The 14,005-nt window shown below is 36.8% G+C and overlaps 2 long non-coding RNA genes across 2 annotated transcripts; one reads left to right on the top strand and one right to left on the bottom strand.

Annotated features, from left to right (window-relative positions):
- Positions 1–6,748: 6,748 nt before the first annotated feature.
- Positions 6,749–8,834, bottom strand: LOC110920643. The gene is made up of 3 exons (XR_002581812.2): positions 8,703–8,834; positions 8,122–8,188; positions 6,749–6,892 (listed from the first exon to the last, which is right to left on the bottom strand). It is a non-coding gene; the product is annotated as an uncharacterized LOC110920643 (long non-coding RNA).
- Positions 8,835–9,948: 1,114 nt separating this feature from the next.
- LOC110926065 lies at positions 9,949–12,669 on the top strand. The gene is made up of 3 exons (XR_002584959.1): positions 9,949–10,020; positions 11,026–11,114; positions 12,493–12,669. It is a non-coding gene; the product is annotated as an uncharacterized LOC110926065 (long non-coding RNA).
- Positions 12,670–14,005: the final 1,336 nt, after the last annotated feature.

Here is a 14,005-nt window from a genome sequence, read left to right as displayed (position 1 = left end):
TAGGCCCCGCTTTTGGCGGTGACGTTACCCTCGGCTAAGTAGTCTGAGTCAGCAGGGATACAGTCCTAAATAGCCGGGTTATAGTATTAATAGTAGTTAACTTATGAGGGGGTCAAAGAGTTTGGATCCCCGCCATCCAATACCTATGGTATTGAAGGAGATCCTACTAAATTTGACCCAGGTCCCAAGCAGGACCTCTAAACGCTGAACAAGGGCAAGACCCTTACCAAACCGTTTCCTTAACCCCCGACCAGGTAGCCAACATACCTCCATATAGACCGTGGAGATATGAATGGTGAAAATCTTTTATTTTATATAGACAGTAAAATAACGCCAAGACACCACGGACAAACGATAAGGAAAGATCACCTTCAACATAAGTAACTAGTTATTAAAGTTATTAATACAAAACCAAATAAAAAGTGCAAAAGATTAAAAATAAAAAGTATTATACTAAACACTTGTCTTCACCAAGCGATGTAAGAGACTTAGGCAAACATGGCCTTGATTGTCAAGAACTCTTACGATCAATCTTGGATCCCGAGACGACTCACACACTCTACGATGGACAATGGATGATGGTGGTGGATGATGGTGTTATGGTGGTGGTGGGTGGTGGATGAGGTGTGAGAGAGGTGGTGTGCCAAGGGATGAGAGAGAATGAAGCCAAGCTCCTCTATTTATAGGCTGAACAGAAGGCTGGACACGGCCCCGTGTCCGCTGGACACGGCCCCGTGCCCGTCTGACACTCTCTCTCCTCATTAATTGTAATTGCGAATTACAATTAATGCGCCTGCTGTACTTTCACCACGCCCCCGTGCCCGCTGGACACGGCCCCGTGGTGGGCAATGGAAGCTTCTACTGGTTTGTCTTTTCTGCTGCTTCCTGGGCACGCCCCCGTGTTCGCTGGACACGGGGCGTGTTCAGACTCTGTTTCTTCTCCTTTGCCTTGGGAGGTGCCGTTGAGGGTCCGGGCAGTCTACTTTTGTTCCTTTTCTTGTATTTATGCTAGAATTAGTTGTCTTTTTGCTTCTTTTGTGATTTTGAGCTCATTTAATCCTGAAAATGCAAAAGGAAGACAAAAACACTATTTTTCCAACATTAGTACTCAAAAAGGGTTAGTTTTATGCCTTAATTGATGTGATTTATATGTTGCATTTTACACACATCATGGGGCCTATAATTGAGAAAATAACATTTTAATTCCTCATGTTCGCCTCCACATAATCGACACCACAAACCATAAGAGTGCCGAAAGTAAAAAGAATTACTATCACTCATGTTTGTGTCAGAAATTACCAACCGCCGGGATCTAACGGTTCTGTTTTCAGTAACTGAATCTTGGGCACGGGGGCGTGTTGAGTGGACACGGCCCCGTGTTCAGCTTACTGTCTGACTTAAAACAGGATTGCCAGTTCCAATGATTGAGCACGGGGGCGTGTTCAGCAGGCACGGCCCGTGTTGAGCTCTGCAGAAGCTGAAAATCTAAGAAAAAATCCTAAAAATTAAAGCAAAAATAAAAATATGATTAGGCCGTTGATTCCTAACTTTCTTAAAATCCTTGTGTCCCCGGCAACGGCGCCAAAAAACTTGATGCGTGTGTAGTGTAATATATTTTTGATGAGTATTTAAGCCCCTTTTTACACTTTTAGCCAAGTTTTAAATTTATAAAACACGATATTTACTAACACTAAACACACATATGGGCAAGTGCACCCATCGTGGACGTAGTATAGTGTTGGTAAGATACCGAGGTCGTCCAAGGACACAAGAGCTTTTAATACCGGTTTATCCTCAACGTTTAATCAAATCAAAAAGTGAGAAAAATGTTTTAAACTAAGAAAAATAAAAACTAACTAAATGCTGAAAAATAAAATAAAATAAAAACAGATAGACAAGATGAATCACTTGGATCCGACACGTGTATTAGTATAACCTTTGATTATTTTCGCACTTTTGCACTTGTTTAAGAGATTATCTTAGTTATTGTAGTAGGCCCCTCTTTTGAAGGCGACGTTACCCTCAACCCAGTAGTTTGAGTCAGCAAGGATACAATCCTAAAGGGTCGGATTATTGAAAGATAATGAATTAAGTTATTAATGCAAATTGTGGTAGGCCCCGCTTTCGGCGGTGACGTTACCCTCGGCTAAGTAGTCTGAGTCAGCAGGGATACAGTCCTAAATAGCCGGGTTATAGTATTAATAGTAGTTAACTTATGAGGGGGTCAAAGAGTTTGGATCCCCGCCATCCAATACCTATGGGCATTGAAGGAGATCCTACTAAATTTGACCCAGGTCCCAAGCAGGACCTCTAAACGCTGAACAAGGGCAAGACCCTTACCAAACCGTTCCCTTAACCCCCGACCAGGTAGCCAACATACCTCCATATAGACCGTGGAGATATGAATGGTGAAAATCTTTTATTTTATATAGACAGTAAAATAACGCCAAGACACCACGGACAAACGATAAGGAAAGATCACCTTCAACATAAGTAACTAGTTATTAAAGTCATTAATACAAAACCAAATAAAAAGTGCAAAAGATTAAAAATAAAAAGTATTATACTAAACACTTGTCTTCACCAAGTGATGTAAGAGACTTAGGCAAACATGGCCTTGATTGTCAAGAACTCTTACGATCAATCTTGGATCCCGAGACGACTCACACACTCTATGATGGACAATGGATGATGGTGGTGGATGATGGTGTTATGGTGGTGGTGGGTGGTGGATGAAGTGTGAGAGAGGTGGTGTGCAAAGGGATGAAAGAGAATGAAACCAAGCTCCCCTATTTATAGGCTGAACAGAAGGCTGGGCACGGCCCCGTGTCCGCTGGACACGCCCCCGTGCCCGTCTGACATTCTCTCTCTTCATTAATTGTAATTCGCAATTACAATTAATGCGCCTGCTGTACTTTCACCACGCCCCCGTGCCCACTGGACACGGCCCCGTGGTGGGCAATGGAAGCTTCTACTGGTTTGTCTTTTCTGCTGCTTCCTGGGCACGCCCCCGTGTTCGCTGGACACGGGGCGTGTTCAGTCTCTGTTTTCTCTTCTTTGCCTTGGGAGGTGCCGTTGAGGGTCCGGGCAGTCTACTTTTGTTCCTTTTCTTGTATTTATGCTAGAATTAGTTGTCTTTTTGCTTCTTTTGTGGTTTTGAGCTCATTTCATCCTGAAAATACAAAAGGAAGACAAAAACACTTTTTTTCCAACATTAGTACTTAAAAAGGGTTAGTTTTATGCCTTAATTGATGTGATTTATATGTTGCATTTTACACACATCACTTATCCCATACTACCCTACATTGACAAGTGTTTTATATAATTCACAACACTATTTTGACTTTGGATGATCTTATCAGCTAGACTGGCTAGCCACCGTCACCTCATGCCCCGTTAATTTGGGTATATCCCTTTGCTATATTCGGACTTACGTGAGTTTATGATCGCCTATCCCGTAACTCACGCTACAACATGATTATATTCTATATCACTCTTTGTGACCATGATCGCATCGCATCACGTCATGTTTAAGTTTTTCATAAACTTTTCATTATCAAAATCTTATTTCTAACGTATCGCATCATGTCTTACACCTATTGGTGTTAAGACCTATATCTTTTATTATTAACTATTTCCTAATTTACCTCATATTATTCATATTCGTTAAACGTTGTTTCTCACTAAAACTGAATTTTAGTTTAACGTTTATCTCTTCAACTTATGTCAATTACTCATATCCATGAATTAACGACGAGAATTTATTCTTTTCCGCTATTATATTACGCGGGGGATCGTAACAAGTCCTCATGCTTAATCCCAAAGTGACCCGTAGGTTCCTTCACTTTGCCTCGTAGACTATTTTATTAGAACTTCACCTTTTTAAGGTGAGACCCTATAGTTTGTTTCTTTGTATTTGTGACCCGATGGTCATTTTGGCCCCGTAGATCTTTATATTGTTTATAACCCGGAGGTTATGGTGATCCCGTAGATCATCTTCTACTTGTTTCTTTATTTAATTGTGTGTATATATATATATATACACACACATATGGCGTCAAGGCATCCCCTTTTTATGTTTAAAATAATTTATTTTCTCTTCTGAAATTCATTTGACCTTGACCGTAGCCTAAGGCTACACTCATTTTCTTTCGGATTATCTTTCCGACTCTATGACTTCTTACGTCGTTTTTCGTGTCGGTTTATCCTACTCATTTCGTTATTTGGTTTATGCCCCTACTTCCTTTCAACCCGTTACCTGGGTTCTTTATCATAATGTTTTTAACACTTCTGTTTCACTGGTTTGCATTTTCCTTTCTATAATCTTTTACGACCTATTACGTAGATTCACTGATATTTCGCACTTTCACTATTCGGTTTGCACTCACTTGAAATATCAAGTACTATACTTTATTTAAGCCCGTCCAACATTGGAATAGTTTAACACAACTATCGAAATTTTTGTTTTGCAGAATTTCATCGTCTTTTAGTCATAACTCTTAATCTGAGTCTTTTAACTTTTAATCTGCAATCACCGTCTCTTTTATCAATGTCCCGAGGGTTCATTTCTTAGGCCTTGTTTGGTAAAACCATTGCTATCGTTATATAGCTCTTGGGGTTTACCCGTTTTCGTTCTAACACTTCTAATATGTTTATTTTACTAATCTTTTATTCAACTACACTTATCAATGTGATTATCGTTCTTCCTCATACGGGTTTGATTAATAATATGTTACTTGGATGGTTACCCATACCCAAGTTTCTAAATTCGCATTTGACGATACTTTCTTATTCGTAGTGGCGAATAATATGTATCGTTTATTTGGTTTTCCTTGAGGGTATTTTCTGCCCAAGTCTTAATTTCTCATTCTTAGCCTCAGTCCATTGTCTAATTGTTGCCCAGTGTTATCTTAATGAAATTTTAATACGTGTACCCGCAATACTCACCCCAATGGGCTTTTTCTCAACTCGTTAACCTTCTTTCTTTGTCGACATTATAGTGACTTATAGCCTTTCCTTTATTCCGAGATTAAACGGCTTCTATAGCCTTTCCGATTTTCCATAGATTCTTTCGTGCATCTCCTCAGTCATGAGGGATACCGTATTGTTGCCAACTATGGTTGACATCATTCCATTATAACAATAATGGAAATCCATTCATTTCATTTTTATTATTCCATGTCGTTGTATGGAATTTTTCTCACATCGTTTATCAATATAACGATGTTCCTATATGTTTTATTTGGTTTAACCAAGTGTATAACCTTGTCCTTGCCATTCACTACTATTATAATTTTCCGGGTTCGGGTGTAATTACACTCCTTCCCAACATAACATTTATTTACTTCGTTAAGTTCCCGGGTTCGAGTGTACGCACACTCCTTCCCATTATGACACTTGTCTTTCATCGCATTCCCGGGTTCGAGTGTACATGCACTCCTTCCCGTTGAAATATTTATCGAGATTACTTTTACCTCGGTTTCACATACTCACCATTATTTATTTTCTTATCTACATATATATATATACACATTTATATAGGTATTTCTTTTACATAATTTTCCCAATTCATTACTCATATATGCCCTTATGCAACTATCATTCGCACTCGCATCGGATAAAATTTGTGTTAAATTAAATTTACAAGAAACATACCTGAAATGACATCAGGTTCAACTTTAGCCTCTGTGGCTGTTATATAAAACGACCTTGTCCTTGACTTCTGGGCATCAGACATTGTGTCGGTCGCATCTTTGGTTCCAAGCCTCTTTGGACATTTAGACTTCTTATGTCTTGGCTTACCACATGTGCCCTTGTGAATTTTTCCACAAAATTTGCACTGATGTAACACACTTTTTGTAACTCCTTTCTTAGGAGCTTTATTAGACTTGGATTTCTTTACGGAACTTGGATTCATATCCAACACCCTCCTTTCTTCTATTTCTTGTAATATGTTGTCTTTCAATTCAGCCATCATATCGTCCACCACCGGCACGATTGTGGTTTGTAATCTATCAATATAATGTGATAGACTATTTTCTAAAGCTTTTCCAACTGCCTCGGAAATCTTAACTTTCATTTGTTCAGTCAATTGAGATGTCGAATCATCTCCGGTTACTGCAGACATTTCTTTAACTGAAACATCCATAATGGTTAATCAATACTTATTTAATTCATTTCCATCTCATTATACGGAAATTTATATCACACTCACTTAATCATAAGTAATGTGTTATTCTTTTTCGGTTTGGTCAAGTACATATCTTGCCTTACCTTTCTTACTTAGTGTATTTCCCAGGTTCGAGCGTATTTATACACTCCTCCCATACACTTTTCACATATTCCATATCGTTTACATCAATTATTAAACATCTCATTTATAACATAACTTTGTTTGCTTTAGTTTAACCAAGTTCGTAACTTGCTTTGACCGTTCTCATTTAGTGCACCTTCCGGGTTTGAGTGTATTAACGCACTCTTCCCGTCCACATCAATTTCCATCTCTTTTACTTACATAGGATAACATCTACTGAAATAAATAATTAATCCTTACCGGACGATCGATCAAGCTTGAACCGAACACTTTGTTGACAACCTTAAGCTCTGATTACCAACTTGTAACACCCGTCTAATTTTAATCGAATTTATTAATAATTTATATCATTTTAGATGAAAATATCTAGTTATAACTTAGATTTCATAAGTAAAGTTCAACAGTAGCAAAAGCTTAGCCAACTAACGACTAAGTCAAAATATTCAAAAGTTGTTTATCAATTTGATTACACCCCATAAACAAAGTCTATCAAAGGTTAAAACATAGCGGAAGCTTCAAAAGTCGTTTTCGGTTCTTGGACATTTGCTTGATCGCCATCCGTAAGTTCACCATAGTCACCTAAGGTCAAAACCACATCAAATGTTAGTTTTGACAATACTAGAATGGATAATAACAAGTATCATGAGTCAATAATCAAGAAAAAAATAAAATTTTCCGGAAGGGGGGCGTCGCATGACGCCAAGGGCCCTCGCGTGACGCCTAGCCCTTGTTTTCACAGCCTGCTGTTTAAACAGTTGCTGCACATTCCCAGCTCAATGATTATTCAAATTCCAACTTAAAATTTCCATATCTCATGATCCGTAAGTCCGTTTTTAGTGATTCTTTTTCCTACACGACCGTATTTAAATTACCAACATGCCTACCATAATTATTACCCCGAAAATTTGGTTTACGGGCTTAGTCACTAAAATCTCTATTTAGTTATTCGACTCACTATATTTACACAACTTTACTAGCATACAATAGTAACCTTGAGGCGTTTTCACCCAACATCTGGAGCTTAGCATCACTCGCATATTCTTACCAATTCCATGGTTTAATGCTCTTGTGATTATTGTCACCATTGCTAACTAATTAGACACCAATACTACAATTTACACCATTATTCGACCCGTTGGCTCATCTTGTGGAAAATCCTCCAATGTGATGACTACCAAACGGTTCCTTATCAATTTAACTCTATTAATTCAAGCAACAATCATGGTCACTACAATCAACACAATTTCTATTCTAAAATGCGACTATGCATAATTTAACAACAATTCATTTAATGTAACCGGTCAAGTTACATACCTTCGTAATTCGTCGATATTGCTTTCTAACCATAATTACCCCATCCCGGGCTTGCCAATTTTAGCGTATCCCTTCTAATCCATTGTTTCTGCTTTTATAACTCAATCTAACGAGTGGCGTTCGAGTCACTCCAACGCTACCATTTTGACCATTAGTTTAACCCGTTCTTTGTCTAGTGAATTACATCACTTTACTTACATCCCATTATGACTATTAAACAATATTTTTGATAAACATATCTAACCAACTATTTACTTTGACCCGCTTGGTTTGTCGAGTGATTTCCATCACTTCTTAGATTTACCAAAGGATTACGATTTCACTTTCTCAACATCATACCTATTTCAACTATTTCTTTTGACCCGTTTGGTTTGTCGAGTGAGTTCCATCACTTCATAGACTCACCAAATGCAACCATTTACGCTATAACAACATTAAACATATTTACAACTAAGCTTATCTACATAAATGTAACGAGACGACAAGTCGCGTACCTTCAAAGCTTTCCTTTCAAGCGCGTATCACCCCCGGCTTGTCCGCTTGAAGACTCGGTTTCTTTGCCTATAGAGTTCAACCACAACCGTTTAGAACTCTTTTTTTATCATACGCAACGCATATTTTTCCATATCAATCAAACATGCGTTTTTGTCCGAAATTTCAACATTTTGCTTTCTCTTAGGCATTTTATCAAACACCTAATAAGCACGATTTTTATCAAATTAGAAAATCTAGTTTCATGACTAGTTATTTTACCAAGTTTAACATCCTTTTTCCAAATTTGATGTCTAATTAACACTTCAATATCAAAACTAACTTCATAGAATTCTAATAGCATTAGTTTGCTACTCATGATTCTAATGTTCATCATGTTTCTACAAAACCCATTAAACACACAAAATGGATGATCATGAATTTCATAGTTTAAGCATTAATTCAACAAACCAATGACTAGGGTTTACTCCTAGACATGATTTCATTACAATTTCATCCAAACTACAATCATGCAAGCTCAATTTCGAATCTCATATGTTCATCTAGAATTCAAGATGGAATCAAATCATGAAATTTTACATACCTTATGATCCCTTTACTGAGGTGATCACTATTTTATGTTTGGATTTCGATTTGGAACAGATTAAAGCCCTCAATTTGATCAAATGGTTGAAACTAGGGTTTGAGGGTGAGTTGGTCGCCCCCTGTGTTCTTGATCGTTCCAGACACACTCAAATGTGTGTTTGGATTTTTTTTTTGTTTTTATTAAAACTAGTTCATCTTTAACATCTTTGGCCCCTCATCTATTAGTTCTTCTCTATTTTAGATGTTTTTATTCAAACTCCATGTTACTACAAGATAGTTAACTAACTAGGTTATTTTTTATTCCTAGTTAGTTTATTTCGTTTATTGCCATTTTAAAATATAAAATCATAATTTTATATTTTCGGGGTGTTACAATGTGTTATTCATTGAATCCATCTATTTTTATAGATAATTATACAGTTAAATTTAATATAAATTTAAACAATTCATAGGAGATAATATATATAATATTTTAAAATAGAGTAAATTGCAAAAATCATCCTTTATTTATGTCACTTATTGCAAATTGTGTCCTTTGTCTTCAATAATTACAGAAAACATACTCGATGTTTGCAAACCCTTGCAAGTTGTGTCCTTTAGCCCTAACTCGGTTAATTTAAATGATTTATTTATTTTATTAAACTAAAATAGTTAAGGGTAGAACTTATTTCAAAAATATTTAAAAGGTGTTTACTGGTTTTATACTTATATTTTCATGTTCAATTCTCAACTCAAATACGGTAATCACTATGTTTACGTGACATTTATAAGAATAATCACCGCAATAACCCAATCCATCGTATATCGAGTATATCCGTTATTTGTTTTTAAGATATAATTTTTTATTAGATTTATTCAACCCGTGTAATAAACGAGGGTTTTTAAAGATATAACATTTTTATTTTTTACTATACAAAATTACATTTATGCAACTCGTGTAGTACTCGGGTGTAACACCCCAAAAGTCGAATAATGAAATTCGTTAGCAGGTTACCATGTGTAATTAAATAAAATACAACAAGTAAGTAAATAAACCTAGTTAAATGCCTAATAATAGGTTAGGGAATGAATCTTGTGGCAACTAAGAAAGTATGGTAAACTTGAGGGGCTAAGATGGCCAAAAAGGAAACTTAATATATTAAAACAAAAATCACACACACACAAGGTTGTGTGTGTGCGTACGGTCGCACAAGAGAAAAGGGGAAGAAGGGGTATGAACCCTAACCACAAGAAAATCCAGCAACTGAAGGTGTTATGGAGCAAGAATCGAACGCATGAACTCGTTTTCTTGATGATCTAGCCCTAGCAAACATGTGGTAAGTTGTATTTTATGATTTGATGATCTTGCTATGAAGTGGGTTATGGACAATCCATGAAATTGTATGAAATTGATCATGTAGATGTGTTAGAATCACAATATAGAACATGAACTATGCAAGATTCTAAGTAATTTGATGATTTTGGATGAAACCCACTTGTAGTAGTGAAGATGATGATATGGATAATCATGCATGTTCATTAGTTGTGTAAGATTGATGTATGATGTTGTATCTAACGAGTAATTGTCAGTTAATATGGGTATAGTATGAAAATTACATGATTCTAGTGGAATTTGATGATCTTGATATCAGTTAGTAAGAATATGCAAAGAATGCTTGTACATAATGCTTTGTTAGCAATACACCCGCCAAGTGTTCGATAAAATGCCTAAGAGAGCAAAATTGTGAAATTTTATAAAGGTTATGGGTAATTATGTATAGAAGGTGCTTATGGTGTAGCCGTTAGCAAAATAATAAGTTAAGTACGCTTAAGGTGGAGTCCATATGAGAATTCGGATTTGAATGTATGGTTTGGTAAAAATTATGCATTGGGAACTTGTACCTTATGCTCCAATGATGTGATGCTCGCCATGTAATTGATGCGCTTGATTTATGGTGATTAAGAGTGAATGTGTACGAATGTGAAATGCGTAGTTTATTGATAAGTGATAATGTTGGAGTTATGTCGTGTACTTATGTAAGATGATAATTTTGAGTGTGTGAATGTTGAACAATGCGATTGTCGAATGTAGAGTTATGAAAGCATAAGTATGTGTAAATTGGTTGTGTATATTGTGTATGTGACTAGGTGATCATGTAGTTGTATGTGTTATACAACATTATGTATGAAATTAATATGATGTCGTTAATATGGTCTAAGTGGTTGACAAATCATGTCGTATGCGTGCTAGTGAAAGTCAATGTAGATAAGAGTTGGAAAAACGAATATTAGTATGAATGAGCAAATATGCTAATCATAATGTGATTGTGATGACATGAAAGGATAGGAATCACATTAGCATGGACTCAAGAACGGAAGGTTAACGGGTCAAGCGGAGGCGAGGAATCAAGCATGAACACTAACGCTTAAGGTAAGTGACTTCTGACTCACTTCTTAGTATACATAAGGACTTTCTGGTCTATAAATGAAGGGAAGCTATGTATGGTATGAAATGATTGAAAGTATTAAGAGAAGTATTGATATAGATAGTCAAAGGTAGTTTGTGGACCAAACGGGTCGAATAAATAAGAATAAGTAAGGTAACGGTAATAAAACTAGTAATGATTAAGGACCCGGGATGAGGATTCTTAGTCTAATACGTAAGGACTTGTTTTACGGATGTTTAGGAACAGGTTTCAAGTGAAACGGATGCAAAACGAACGAGTTATGCGAGTTTTAGTATTTAAAATGGGGGCTGAACTGGGCATCACCGTAGCTTATGGTGCCCACCGTAAGCTACGGTGGGTGCTGGGAATTCTGTTTCTGTCGTAAGGCAGTTTGAAGCTACCGTAGGCTATTGGGGGCCACCGTAAGCTACGGTAGCCACCGTAGCTTACGGTGGAGGTCAGAAACATATGTAAAGTTTGTAAATTTCTTTGTTTTTCCTTCGAATTCGGACCCCGTGGACCCATTCTAAGCCTTGTTAAGTCTTCATAATGTTCCTCAACCCTACCGAAAGGCTTGGTAAGTCACTGATGAGTTTGGAACTCATTCTTAAGATCCGAATCATACCCGAAGGGCATTTAAAAAGTGTTTATGATGTGTGGGTAAGACCGGGTTATGGGAGCGAGTATGCGAGGTAATGAACTAAGTATGTGGGTATGTATGTATTGATTTAACTTCTTCCAAATACGCTTAAGCTAATAAGTAATCATGAATACGAGTCAGTATGTATGTACGAATGTGTTATTGTAATTATGTAAATACATGTACGTGTGATTGAAGGTATGCACGTGTGTAATTATGATCTGTTTTATGAAGGTATGTTTGTATGTAGTCATGTATGCATGTATGTATGTATGTGAGATGGTATGTTTGTATGTAGTCATCTATGTATGTATGTGAGAAGGTATGTTTGTATGTAGTTAAGTATGTATGTATGTATGTGAGTATGTATGTTGTGGGTAGTTATGTGTGTACGTATGTATGTGAGAAGGTATGTTTATATGTAGTTATGTATGTAAGTTTTTATGTGAGTAGGGATGTATGTACACAATTATGTATGTAATGCATACGTGGTTTCAATACACTTAAGTATTGATGTTATTAACAATATGCCTCGAGAATGAATGTAGTGCAGGTGCTATATTGAAGTTCGTCAAAGATTAGACACTCGGATGGAATGAATAGTTCTAGAAGGATGATGTGATGGAAAGTAGATGTGGATAGAACGTTACGAGGTTACATGATTAAGAATCTTGCTCGTATATAACGTATACTAACGTTGTGAATATATGTGGTGGGTGCAGGTTGTACAAATCGCAGATTATCACCATGAGGCGTAGCGATTAAAGACCGAGTCACGAGATAGATTGTACGGGAATGTTGATTATGTAAAATGATAGTTATAAGTTATGCTTTTATTATGTAAATGAGTACAAAAGATGCATATAATGTAAGAAAGTGTTTCATAATGAACTTGCTAGTAGGTCAAAACGCTTTTAATGAAAGAAAATTTTATGCTACGAATTTCCGCTGCGTCTTTTCAGTTAAAGCGTGTTAGGGTGTTTCAAGTTGGTATCAGAGCCCTGGTTTCAGAGAATCAAGTAGAAGGAGGTAACTACTTGAACTCAAACCAGTGTGCTCTCGTGACCAAGGACCCGTATAATCCGAGACTCGATCAAGATCTAAGGGTAGGTGCCAAGGTAAGTATGTGCTTAAGTATGTATGTGAAGATAACTAACAGTATGTTATGTGTAAGGTCGGCATGATTGCTTGGAAAGGATGATCTGTAAATGCGGTCTAACGCTGGCACCAAGGTATGTAATATGACATATTGACCGAGGTACGTAGATTTAGCTTATTGGTGCATGAAATGGTATGATTAAGCAGGTAAAAGAAAATTTTAAATGAAATATAATGACAGAGTAAGGAAGTTTTGAAAATGTTACACGTGCCGAAACTTAATTCTGCGGACATAAGGTGGTGATTACGCGAAGGCACGAAACTAGTATGTGGATTGTGTACCTGGCCAGTACACAAGAAACGTATGACATTCGTGAGACCGTGATAATTGTTACAGATATGTCCGTTAGAATTAGGTAGTAGGTGGACATGGGGGTGAAAAGAAATGTAAGACTTTCAGGAACGAAAGTATGAATGATATGTTGGAATCCGCGAGACGGATTCGATGCATGAAAGGAATGAAGTATGAATGATCTGTTGAATCCGTGAGACGGATTCAACACGTGTAAGGAATGAAAGATATGAATGGAATGTTTGAGTCCGCGAGACGGATTCAAGGAATGAAAGGCTCGAAGGGAATGTATGAATCCGCAAGACGGATTCAAGGAATGAAATGCATAAATGATATACTTGAATCTGCGAGACGGATTCAAATCGTAGAAGGAAGAAAATGTATGAATGGTAGGTTAGAAACCGCTAGAGGGATTCAAAATATAGAAGTAGTAAAAGGTATGGATGTTACATTTGAATCCGCAAGATGGGTTTAAAACATATAAAATATAAAATTTACCCACATCAGAATTGTGTCAATAATTGACCGCAGTTATGTCAAACGAGTTCTATGAGTAAATGCAAAGTAAATGAACAAGAGAATGATCGTAATGGACACACACAAACCTAAGTTTTAAAATGAAAGAAAGAAGTTTTACAACCTGTTATGTGTAAATGTGTTAGTAATCGATCCGTAGGAGTCATAATGTAAGGCGGGCTACTACCCGGACAATGATTTAAGTATGAATGAGAAGGGTAAGCTTGGTCATGAGTACCAAAATAACGTAATGAATGATTTTGCAAGTA

The sequence above is a fragment of the Helianthus annuus genome, chromosome 17 (assembly GCF_002127325.2).
Source record: "Helianthus annuus cultivar XRQ/B chromosome 17, HanXRQr2.0-SUNRISE, whole genome shotgun sequence".
Taxonomy (NCBI): Eukaryota; Viridiplantae; Streptophyta; class Magnoliopsida; order Asterales; family Asteraceae; genus Helianthus; species Helianthus annuus.
The sequence above is the reverse complement of the archived record's forward strand: the minus strand, read 5'-3'. Positions and strand labels throughout refer to the sequence as shown.